This window comes from Panthera uncia, chromosome D1 (assembly GCF_023721935.1).
Source record: "Panthera uncia isolate 11264 chromosome D1, Puncia_PCG_1.0, whole genome shotgun sequence".
Taxonomy (NCBI): domain Eukaryota; kingdom Metazoa; phylum Chordata; class Mammalia; order Carnivora; family Felidae; genus Panthera; species Panthera uncia.
The window spans coordinates 32,330,092-32,343,333 of NC_064808.1; the positions used below are offsets into that span (position 1 = coordinate 32,330,092).

At 36.1% G+C, this 13,242-nt stretch overlaps 1 protein-coding gene across 1 annotated transcript in view; it reads right to left on the reverse strand.

Annotated features, from left to right (window-relative positions):
* The window catches only part of ANO3 (anoctamin 3), a 188,790-nt gene extending 183,919 nt beyond the window's left edge, over positions 1 to 4,871 (reverse strand). The window contains exons 1-2 of the mRNA XM_049649103.1: positions 4,685 to 4,871; positions 3,419 to 3,490 (exon numbers count right to left, since the gene is read on the reverse strand). The gene's annotated coding sequence lies outside the window, so the exon portion shown is untranslated. The remainder of the gene's footprint in view (positions 1 to 3,418; positions 3,491 to 4,684) is intronic.
* Positions 4,872 to 13,242: the final 8,371 nt, after the last annotated feature.

A 13,242-nucleotide genomic window follows, 5' to 3' on the forward strand; every position in this document is an offset into this window, starting at 1 on the left:
GCAAACTGTTATCATCTGTATGGATGTTTTGGACAAGGTTTTTGCTCTTGTTTTTGTCTTCTTATTGGAAAATAACAATAGTCACCATTTTCAGAATTAATTACTCTGGGAAAGACCTTTGTACTCTGATAGAGTACATTTGTTCTTATGAAAAGTTCTTTTTGATATTGATGTTGTATATGAAAGGAACCTGCTAGTGGTTGTCTTCCTTTAATTAGGAAACTGAACAAGTCAGCACCGTTTCTATGCCACACACACAAAAGTGAGTATTATAAGAAACATGACTAATTTGCAGTAATTCAAAATGCTACGATAAATGACACAGCTCATTGTTTGAAAAATTATGAAAAAGTACCTTAAGGATGTCCTTAGAGAGAAATCAGGATACATGTTTCAGGCTAGAAATTCTTCATTCTGGCTACCTTTAAGAGTTATCTGGGGTGTAGTTAAAATTATAGATCCTGAATTCACTTCAGACCAATTAAAACTGATTCTCTGGAGCTCCCAGCTGACTAGAATGTGCAGCCAGAGTTGAGAATCACTGATGTAGGCAATGCAGCCAGGCCACCGATATGCTCACTACTGAAAATCTAGGATTAACTTTCTGAAGGTTATAAATAAATTCACGCTGAGGTTGTAAAATAAGTGTTGGAGCAGAGTGATGTCAGTAATGTCCTGACTTTATTTTCTTTCTATTTAGTTTATGAAAAAGAAAAGCCCCGGTGTAAAGGTACTGCTCATGTAACAAGGCCAGCAAGCTACAGATCTGAATGTAAATCTGACTCAAATGAAATAAATCTTGCATGATAATAGCAAAGGGCAAAAGAGAAGGTTAAGTAAAATTGTCTCTGTTATAGGAAAAATAAATAAAAATTATATTGACTCCCAACAGAGGGTCAGGATAGAATCTTTCAGTATTACTGTTATTCCAAATACTGGGTGACTATCAACCAGTTTCAAATTTCAGTTTTGAAAGCTATCCATAGAATTGTGTGTTATTCTGACTGAAATACGAGCAATTTTCTCTACTTACCAAAAAAATTCTGATGTGAGTTTTTTCTTTACATATTCTTATTATATAATATTTGTTTATGTTGTTTAGAGAAAACAAGACAATATAGGCAGCAAGAGGAAAGAAACAAGCACAAATGATCTTACTGTATGGAGACATGCACTCTTAGCTGGCATATTGGTATATTTCTGTCTAGCTATTTTCCAATACGCTTTTAACTAAAATGAGAGAAAGTCTGTATTTATATTTCAGCTATTTTCCCCCACTCAGCAACATGTCATGAAATGTTCAATAGTACAATTACCAGAATATTCAATTTTCTTCCATTCCTAATTCTTATCAAGAAAGCTGTGAGGAAAAATGTTTTTTTTTTTTTTCATTTATGATACTATTTTTTTGGGGGGGGGATAGATTTTTAAATGTAAAACTGTATTGAGTCTCTAAGATAAGTGCTCTATAGGTTTCATTCTTTGGCTCATCCTTAAAGAGCTGTTCATCATCAACTTGTTAGCAAAGAAACAAAGATCAAGATGGTTGAATGAGCTTTCAAGTACATTGACTATTCCTTGCTCTGGAGACTTCATTAACATGATAATAAATAACTTTCAAAAAGTTGCAACAGTTGCCAGTGTTCTTTTATTCTTAAATGTAAACGGATGAACAAAGATCACCAGAAACTCTTGGAAATTATACAGCCTAAAAGAGAATGACTAATTCAAGTAGTCAGAAAAATGGATCTCAGCCACAGTAGACTTAACCTTAAAAATCAAAGGAAAACTTAAGATAATCACAAGTGTAATTAGATTAGAGATGTTGTGTTCATGAAATACAATAAGATGCTCTGAAAAAGCTACATTCTGAAAACAAAAAAGACTCTTGGAAATCAAATATACATATATGACCTCACCATTCCCCCAACACACACACACACACACACACACACACACACACACACACACACAGAAATGAAAAGTCATTTGGAAAGTGCAGGAAATCTTCCACAACTGAGGCAGAGGCAGAAATTAAAACCATGAGATGAAAACAAATGCACACACATACATGTATCCACACCAAAACATTATGTTGTATAATTTTGTAACACACAAAAACATAGTAAAAATGCACAGAGAGAAGAAAAAAAATCACTGACGAACAACAATCTGACAGCAATTGAGGTTTTAGCAGTAACAATGGATGCTAGATGGCAGTGAATCAGTCTCCAGATTTTGAGGAAAATGATTTTTTAATGTTTATTTATTTATTTATTTTAAGAGGTGGGTAAAGAGAATCCCAAGCAGGCTCCACACTGTTAGTGAAGAGCTCATTGTGGGACTTGACTTCCAGATCTGTGAGATCATGAAATCATCGCTTGAGCCACCCAGGAACCTTGAGGAAAGTGATTTTTAGCCTAGAACTTTATAACTAAGAAAATAAAACGAAATTTAAGAGTGAACTGAAGTCACTTCAAACATACAGTAGCTTAGAAAGTTTGCATCTCACATGAGCCTGCAGAGGTAATTGCTTAAAGATATACTCAAAAAAATGAGATTGAAAAGTAAGAAAGAAGAGTATGTGGGAAATTAGAAACTGGACTGAATCCAATAATCCAATGAGAAGCCAGTGAACACCAAGAACTTTTTAAAGAAGAAGAATGAGATAAAGATATAAAAATAAGAATCTGGAACATATGGGAATATTTAGAAGATGAGGTATTTTCTCCTCTCAACAAGAAAAAAAACCCAGAATCTAGGAAAATAAAACTAACTAAAGTTCGTGGTACAAAGAAGAAAGTTTAATGTGGCATGATTTTGAGTAATAGATGGAGGGCTGGAAAGGGGAAACAATTCGACCTTGACTCTAGGGATACTCAAGAGTGGCACAGAGGTCATAACAACTTGGAACTGCCAAAGCATTGTTTGCCAAGAGACAAGAGATATCATTAAAATGTGAGAGAACACGATATAAAGGTATAAATATACTATCTAAAGCTACAAATTTAATCAGCAGAGAGATCTAAAATTTTAAATGGCAATATAACTACGACAATTCGAAAGGTTATGCAAAATCTTCATCTGACACAACAGGGGATTAACAGATACTGCTGAAATTTGAAACAATCTAGAAATAACAGTATTAATGTGCTTATTCACAGAGAATTGAAAGAAAGTGTCAAAAAATTCTGGGTTATGAGAATTGTTCATTACAAATCTTCTTCTACTACTTGAATTTCAAACTGTACCTGAAATAGCTTAGTCATTTTTTCACCTTAGATTGTTATACTCACCCATCAAATACTAAAGACCAAGCATGCATCTTTTTCTTTAAAAATAATGTTCTAGATTTGAAGAAGGCAGCTTACCTTTGGAGAGGGGATAAAGGAGTAGGAAATACTAGAAATCAACTTACCCAAGCAAAAGTCACTGAGGTCAGCGAAAGAGCATTTGAGCACAGAGTCTTTGTTATCCTCCTCAGCATTAACTGGAAAAAGAAAAAAAAAAGACATACATTGTTTTGGGAAATAGAAACATTAACGTTTAGAAAAATGACCATGGTGGCTGATGTCCAAATGATAGCCAAACATAAAGAAGCTTTTTTAAGTTAACGAGTTGAAATTGGTTAATTAAAATTTCACTCAATAAGAGAAATAACTCAATATAGAGATATATTATCTATATATTATATATCTATATATTATATCTATTATTGAGATATTTCTCAATAATTATTGAGAATATTGAAATTATTGAATATTGAGAATATTGAAAATATTATTAAGAAATATCTCAATAATAGATATATCTCTATTATATTTTAATACCTTCATTTTCTTGAGTAATTAGCTACTAGAAAAGTAGTTATTGGACATGGATGTAAGCTACTTATAATTGGTAGTGATTTCACAATATTATTAAAAAGAGAATCTTGGTATTTTCAAGTTATCCAGAGGAAGAAATAACCCCAAGGAATCACAAAGGAATGCATTCTCATGAGACAAAAGTATGGGATGGGAAAATAAAAACATACCTCACCCACTGACTGACAGAGGGCTTGGTTGTACTTTGACTCTTGGCTTTTGTGAAAAGGAATTGTCTAAAAGCATAATGGTGTCTCAGATTGGCAGATGTGTGGAGAAGGGTGACCAGGGTGGCCACATAGTCTCATTAATGCAGAATTTAGCTGGCACTTCCCTGTATTTCAGCCCTTTTAATATCTATGACTTCAGTGCCAACATCTGATTGCCAACACTTGTCCAACCATATCTTCCCGCAGCCAAATCTTCATTGCTTTACTGTCAATATTATATAAAGTTTTTAGTCTTTCTTTTTAGGAAACTGATTTTATTATTGCTGACATATTCTACTCAGTTACTGGTTATAAATTCTCACGAGAAATGATAATGACCTAGCAATTCAGGTAGATGGTCTGTCTGGTCCTGCAAACAGAAAATATTAGGTCCAGGTTCCCATACGGTTGGCTACTTCAAGGCAAGGAAGAAGCAAAAACACATCTGGCCAACCACTGGCCTCCCATTAACTAGTGTACTGTTGTTTCTATGCCAGCCTTCTTGCAAAAGAGCTCTAATAAATACTAGTAGAATGTATGAAGGAAAGAAGGAATGGCTTGAAAACACTTACTCTGCAAGTTGAACAAAAGAACAGGATAGGTGCTCACCTTGCTCTGCTTTGTCAGCGGAGATTAAGGTCACAGAAGTGGGAGCCTGAGATTCACTCTCCGTTGACTGGAAGAGAGAGGTGGATTGGCTCAAACTCTTTGAGTAGGCATAGCTCTGAGCAAGGCAAGGCAGGGATCTCCGGGACGGTTTTAACGAAGTTTCTTTTGTTATCTCACTCTTGCTTACATTCATACCTGCAAATTCAAAATGGCAAGTTTTAGAAGTGAGAAATAATCAGCAAAAGGCAAAAAATACATTTTAATTCTTGTGATGACTGTTTCAGGAAAGTACTCTTGAAAAGCACCACATAGGGACTAGAACTAATTGAGTTCATTTTGTTTATATTTTGTCAGGGAAAGTGAGAAATTTGTCAAACAGTTCTGAGAAATAAACAGATTTCAGCTGACATTTATCATTTTTTAATTTAATTTTTCTTAAGTTTATTTATTTTAGAGAGACAGAGACAGAGTGCAAGAGGGAGATGGGCAGAGAGAGGAGACACAGGATCCGAAGCAGGCTCCAGGCTCTGACTGTCAGCACAGAGACTGCTGCAGGGCTTGAACCCAGAAACCATGAGATCATGACCTGAGCCGAAGTCAGATGCTTAACAGACTGGGCCACCCAGGTGCCCCTGACCTTTTATCATTTTTTAAAGCTTCTGTAAAACAAACAAACAAACAAACAAACAAACAAACCTAACCATTTAAATTTCCAAGTAGCAAGTAAATAAACCTAGTACATAAACATTCAAATTACTATTTACTAAACTGAGCCCTTCTTTTTATACCCTATTCTCCATTAAACATATACATACTACATTTGATTTTCTAATAATCTTACAGATCAGGTATTATTATTTCTTTTTTTAAGTTTATTTATTTATTTTGAGAGAGAGAGAGAGAGAGAGAGACAGAGAGACAGAGAGACCTGGGGGGGGGGGGAGAGGGGACAGATGGAGGGAGAGAGAGAATCTGAAGCAGGCTCCATGCCACCAGCACAAAGCCCAATGCAGTGCTTGAACTCACAAACCATGAGCTCAAGACCTGAGTGGAGATACATTCAGATGCCTAACTAACTGAGCCACCCAGGCACCCCCAGGTATTGTTATTTCTTTGGTGATGGGGAACTGAGACTTAGAAAGGAAAAGCAATATGAACTTATGTCACACAGATAAATGAGGAGAAAGGTGTTCATATTCCAAGCTAAAACCACATCAAGGTGTGTCTACAAATTAGTTCAAAATTCCTGAACATCATCTATTCACCCCCAAATTCACAACATTGAAATGTAAAGAACATTTAGCAAAGTCCATTCCAGTAGAGGTTAAAACACATAAACAACATAGCTATAAGCACATCTGTTTCTACCAGCCTCCCAATTCACCTGCCCATATGCTGAATCTCTGTATTAATGTGAATTTCTAATGTAGTGATTGAAAAGTGAAAAGGCTAATGCAAATGCATTAGTACACAGAACGTTCAGCTAATGAATGTTACTTATCTTAAATTCAATTTTGAGACTGAGTAAAATCTGGGTCATAATAGGTGTGGGCAAGGGGTGAAGAAAAGGAAAGGTACATTTTCAGTAATTATCATATTTAACATACAAGCAAATTGAACTAAATTCCCCTGAAATTTCTCAGGCCAATAATTGTTTAGCTACTCAATTTTGTAGTCAGTTCACAAATAAACTCCAAATTTCTAAGTAGCTCTTCAAAGAATGGATTCAAATGAAGACACGTAGAGGTACCAGTACGTACTGTTGTTGAGACAAATGAGAAAACTGAGATAGAAATAACAAGGCAATTTTTACAGAGGTTCTACAGAAATAAGACATGGTTGAACGGGTGAAATTCAGATAAACCTGGGTGTGGGGATTTTATCTTTCAGTATTATAAAAATATGTATCTGTTTTCACATTTAGTCTCAGTGTGCAAATGGAATGCAACCTTGAAGGGGACACAAGGAAGAACTGTGAATTGACTGGAAACAGAACACCCTGTCTCTTGATTTTCTGGGACCTTGTCATGACATGAAAAGAAAATACCCTCTTAAAGGGCTGCCTAGGTGGGTCAGTCAGTTGAGCAGCAGACTTGGTCTCAGCTCAGGTCATGATCCCAGGGTTATGGGATGGAATCCCGTGTTGGGCTGCATGCTGAGTGTGCAGCCTGCTTGGGATTCTCTGTCTCCCTGTGCCCCTCCCCCGCTCATGCCCTATCCTTCTTTCCCTCTCTCTCAAAAATTAAAAGAAAAGAAAAGAAAAGGGAAGGGAGGAAAGGAGAGGAGAGGAGAGAAGACAAGAGAAGACAAGAGAAGAGAAAAGATTCTCTGGAACAGGAATTCCCCAAGGTCCACAGAAAGCATAGTGAAATCCTGCAAAAACACTAGACAATTCTTCTTAAGGACCAACTAGTGTTTTTTACACTACATCCAAGGAATAACATAGGGCAAACCTGTCCTAGTAAGTTTTTATGTCTATTAGTCTTTTGTAATGTGATCTATTTTTTTAAGAAACACCAATGTCGGACACTGTTTCAGTTTCTGGGGCCTGGTTGAGAATAACCTTTTACTCTAGCAGAACATATGAGTAAAAGAATAAATATTTGTGGAAGGGATGGGGAAGAGAGAAGGTGCATAGATGAAAGACTGTAACAGTTGATGGTAAGGATGTTGAACTGAGAGAGACATGTCCCCTGGGCCCCAGAGAAATGGCCTGCATGGGAATCTATAAAATACCATTCACTTTAATCCACTGACCCTAGCATCTAGCTTCAAAAAGCAACAACTTCTGCATTTCCCTTTCTTACCATATTCAAACACGAGGGAAAGTTTCAACAGTTCTTTAGATGAAAGATGACTATTGACTTAGTAGACATTACTTCATAAACTGGTATGGAGTGAGAACAACTTAATTATGCTCACTGATGCTGCCAGTGTGTTCTGTCATTTCATTCATTCCAGTATACACCTAGTCATTCACAGATATGAAATGGGCCTTTGCTCTCTGCAGGCACTCTGCTGGCCCTCGGTATACACTGGTGACCAAGGTAGACTTAGAATTTCTGCCTTCACGGGACTTGTATTCTAGTTGAGAATCAGACACTGACCAAACCAAAATAAATAAGTATATACACATAAATTGTCTGAAATGCTATGAAAATACAGGTATTGCTATTTTATTTATTTATTTATTTATTATTTACTTATTTATTCATTCATTCATTCATTCATTTATTTTGAGAGACAGAGAGAGAGAGAGAGAAGGAGAGACAGAGAGAGAGAGCAAGAAAGGAGCAGAGAGAGAAGGAGGGAGAGAATCCTAAGCAGGCTCCATGCTGAGAGCACAGAGCCAGGCACAGAGCTCAATCCTAGGAACTGTGAGATCAAGACCTGAGCCAAAATCAAGAGTCAGATGCTCAACCAAGTGAGCCACCCAGAGGTAGTTAGTTATATAATGATAATAATAAAGGAGACTTCCTTTAAGAAGTGGTCAGGGACATTTTCTCTGAAGAAGTGACACGTTAGGCCAAAAACGTGAAGAAGAACCTAACATATAGAAAAGTGTTTATGTATGTTTGCATTGATGTCTGTGTGTGTGCATGTGTGTTTGTGGAAGGTGCTTTTACAGGAAGATAATAACATGTATGAAAGTCATGAGGTAGGAAGATTGCAATGTATTTACAGAACTGGAAAAAAATCTGTTTGTGGCACACTGAGACAGACAGGCATAAAGGAACTATTGCTGGAGTCTAGGTGAGTCTAGATGAGGCATAAAAATTAGCTACTGCTCTTTGGGGTATTATTTTATTTATTTATATATTTATTTGCCCTTTATTTTTCACAGATTTATGTCTTGTGGTCTTTTCTTGAATAATTGCATTTGTCAAAATTTACAAAAGATTTTTAAACACTGCCCACCCTAGATGGGAAGGAAACTGGGAGAGGTTAAGATATTTACTTCCTCCAGTTCATAAAACTAGCAACTGGCAGAACTGAATGTGAAAGTTATAGCTTCTGGATTTCAGAGCCTGGGATCTTTTCAGAATGCTCTATGGCTCCTCATGAACTCCAATCCTGGATGGTTCATTACCATGGCTTCCCTTGGTATAAATATCACACACGTTTTTAGCAGAGAGCTTGGAATGTAGAAACCACAGAGCTAAAGCCAACTGAGCTTGAACCTATAGCTCAGAACCTATAATTCTACATCCACAATCTTAACAAACTGTGGAATATAATTTGATGAAAAAATGAACATGTGCTGCTTGGTACATATCAACAGGAAATGCCTACCCACCATGTATCTAAACTGTATTTCTTGTGCTGATCTATAAAAGAATAGATATGAATAATATATAATCTGCTCTGAGTTAACAATGTGTGTAACTGATTTACACAAAATAAGTATCAATTATTATTTTTAAGACTGATTTTTATTTAGTTTTTTATCATTTATGTAGTGATTTCAAACAATTCTTGAGTGCTGTCTCTAGGCCAGACTTTGACCCAGTGTTGAGTGTAACATGGTGCTTACTCAGAGGGGAAGCACAAACACAAAAACAGTTTTTATACTAAAAAGAGAATATAAAATATACACAGGGCATTATAAAACCACCTAAGAGAAACTCCTAATACAGGTGGTAATGCCAGTGAAGTCTTGTCTATGAAGGTAATGCGACTGGATTATTTTTGGCGTATTCCTACTCCTACTTCTCCATCTTTATTTATAATTCTTGGGTTCAACACATTTTCTTCAAAGGACTATGCATGTAAGATAGAAAGCTCCCCATATAAAACACGATTGCTGAAAATATTTATCAAATGCAACACTCAACGAAAATTGAGAAAATAATGTTGAAGATGAAACGAAGGTCCTTCCTACATACAACTCTTCATTTTCCTTCCTATGGGTCTTCGGTGCAGTGCTTTCTCATTTCCTCAGCTGTTGAGGGTTTCCAAAGCTATTATACAGATAGTCTTTGCTAGAAACCAATATAGTCTAAGCTCTAAGTCTGATATCCTAGCATTCTAAAGAGTACAAAGTTTCTTTTCAAAGTTCCATATTAAATATCATCATATTCTGCTTGGCATAACTAACAGTATCTGTTCTTCACACAGAATGATTAACATCAGCTACCCCCATAGCATTCAGAACATTTTTCTTCTGTGCCCCAAAGTTCCATTTCTTTCCTTGTGTGGCTTTACCTGATACCCTCGAATAATATTGATTCAATATTATTTAAAACTAATAACCAGAGAAGAGACCACAGTAACATGCCAATTTTGGTAAGCATATGCAGCTCCTGAGTTCAAGGATAAATTTGTCAACTGTGTCCATGTGTCATTTTCTATAGAACAGATTTTTCTAAACCAACAATTAGCTACTTCCAATTGTTCTAAAAGCACTTCGTAAATGCTGACATACTTAAAGGAATCTACTGAAATAACATTTTACTTGTGCATACCCAAAGGTCCAAGAGATATAATTGCAAATAAGATATCTTCTAGAAATGAAGTCTCATAAAATGTCTGACACCAAAGGAAGAAAAGTTGCCATTCAGATACCATTTAATTCAATGGGCTTTGAGTTGATATAGAGTTTTAATTGGAAGAAACAGATCCTTAGAAAACTTCAAAGGGACAATTGGAGAGTAAAGAAAAAAATGGTTGATTTTCTTAGTGCAAAATATACATTTCCAGAAGATGTACTCTTTTGGTAAAATTTTTCTTCAAGAAAACTAACTCATCCTAAGACTCATGTGAAAAAATATATTTATTCTTTAATAGAATGAACTCTGAAATTTCTACCAAGTAAATGGTTAGAAGAATTCTGGAAGACTTGTAGTAAAATAAAATGATAATATGACCTAATGGGCTTTACATAATGTCTATAAGAGAGAGATTGAAAAAATAACAAATGTAGTTGTCTGACTCTTGTTCTAATCTCAAGATGCATTATGTGGTTTAGGAAAACTTTACACCTTCCTCAGAAATATTTTAAAATTGATGGTCCAAGAATGCCAGGATGCCATTTGATTCTATAAAATTCAAACACACTCTCCTATAATAGTAGATTATAGGAAAGCACATTTATTTAAATAATAAGCATTGAGGAAAAAATAGAAATATAGACAGAATTTTCTTCTCTTCTGTGTCAAAATCACTGTAGCTCTGTTGTGTTTAAAGAAACATCTCTGATTTGTTGCTTGAGTGTGCTCTTTTTGCTGGAAGTTATTGCTGGTATAAAAGCTCCATTTACTGAGTGCCTACAAAGTGCCAGGAGCATCCTGTATGTTATCAGTAATTCTCATACTAGTCCTGTTAAGACTTTCCATCCCCATTTTAAGTGTGACAATCAAAGGATTTAGGTAACTGGTGTCTAGTCCCACACGTAGGAAGTGTTGGAGCCTGGAACAAACAGGGTCCATCTAACTTCAAGGTCTCTGCTCTTTGCAATTAAACATGCAATTTCTTTGTTTACCCAGAAACTTCTATTACAATAGTTTGTTCTTCTTTCATTTTTCAGTTTTACCCTCACTTCAAACAAGGAAAAGTATATCTCTTGTAGCAGAGTCCTAGTAGAATAGGATGGCTAACCGAGAGTAAGTGAAACAAGTTTAATAAAGGGATTATTTAGAAAGGTGTGGGCAGGTCTAAGAGAAACCAATAAATGTTGATGAAGTTCCCTACAGCTAACAAGGGCCAAAAACCTTTATTATCCTTGGAGCTGCAGACCAGGGAGAGGGAGCCGACATAAGAACCTAGAGATGATTATATCTGGAGGAGAGGAAATCCTGCAGAACCTAGGTGATGAGAGAGCAGAACGCAGCCACTGTAAAACCACAGAAGGGCATGGAGCGAGCCAGGGAAACAAAATACCCCAACCTCTCTTTTGTCAATTTCTAATCTGCTGCTGATGCTTCCCAACTGGTCAAATCTAAATAGTAGTTAGAGGTCATGCAAACTCTTGTTTGTTGTAGTCCACAGATATCTGCTCTCTGGGGAACAGAACAAGGTAGAATATGGTGCAGGATGGATTTAGAGGGATGAACCAAGATTATTCACTACACACATACGATGTAGAACTTGGGGGGAACTTTCAGCATAACCTTTGGGGACAGAAAGAAACATTACATACTTTTACCATTAGAGAATACAATTATAAGGTTGGTTGCAAGTATTCTAAGATGTTCACAAGTAAACATGGAAAAGGAAACTATTGATTTTATTGTACTTTTGACTGGCTGGTTAAGTGCAAGACTGTGCAGGAGACAAAAGTAAACTATGCATACTCAGCCTTGAAACAAGAGTGATTAGCAAAATCAAAATTTATCTCATTCAATTAAAACATATTAGGTATTGGGGCGCCTGGGTGGCTCAGTCGGTTGAGCGTCCGACTTCAGCTCAGGTCACGATCTCACGGTTCGTGAGTTCGAGCCCAGCATCAGGCTCTGGGCTGATGGCTCAGAGCCTGGAGCCTGCTTCCGATTCTGTGTCTCCCTCTCTCTCTGCCCCTCCCCCATTCATGCTCTGTCTCTCTCTGTCTCAAAAATAAATAAACATTAAAAAAAAATTTTTTTTGAATAAAAAAAAACATATTAGGTATTAGGGTGAATAAGTAAAGGTCTCCAATAAATCTAATGCAAGACAGAATACTCTAAGAAAGGCACTAAGTTATGAAGGGGTTTTTAAAGTGGTGAAATACATGTTCAAAGCCCCAAAAGTTGAAATGAGAGGTCTCATTTTATCTTTATCTGTGTTATTTCTAATTTACAAGTCACACAGCCCACCCCAAATAAGTTCATTTTCTTTGCTGTATGTCCTCTTAGAAATATATACTTTGCTTTAATAGAACTCACATTTGCATTTATTTATTGGACTATTATTTAACATACAGTCTTTCTAGCTGTATGGTAAGTTCCATGAGGGCAAGGACCATGTTTACCTTGTTCACAGCCACAGTGCTAGCACGTGGCACTGGGTCTGCATATTACGTATAATTACATATAGTTATATTACGTATAATTATGTATAATTACATAAATTACGTATATTTGCATAGTATGCAAATAAATACTTGTAAGACTCAAATGAGGCTCTATTAATTGAGTTTACCAATTAATATCTTCATTTGACAAGTATTTAATAGATTCTAGATATTCTTTCTAGACCATAGGTTACAGAGATAAAACTCCTTGTCCCCACAGAGATTGAAATACAGATTTGAAGGGGTACATGCACCCTAATGTTTATAGTAACATTATCAACAATAGCCAAACTATAGAGAGAGCCCAAATGTCCACGGACTGATAAATAGACACACACACACACACACACACACACACACACACACACATGCACTGGAATATTACTCAACTATCAAAAAGAATGAAATCTTGCCATTTGCCATGACTTGCATAGAGCCAGAATGTATTATGCTAAGTGAAATAAGTCAATCAGAGAAAGACAAATACTGTAAGATTTCACTCATATGTAGAATTTAAGAAACAAAACAGATGAACATATGGGAAGGAGGAAAAAGAGGAGAGGTAAACAAA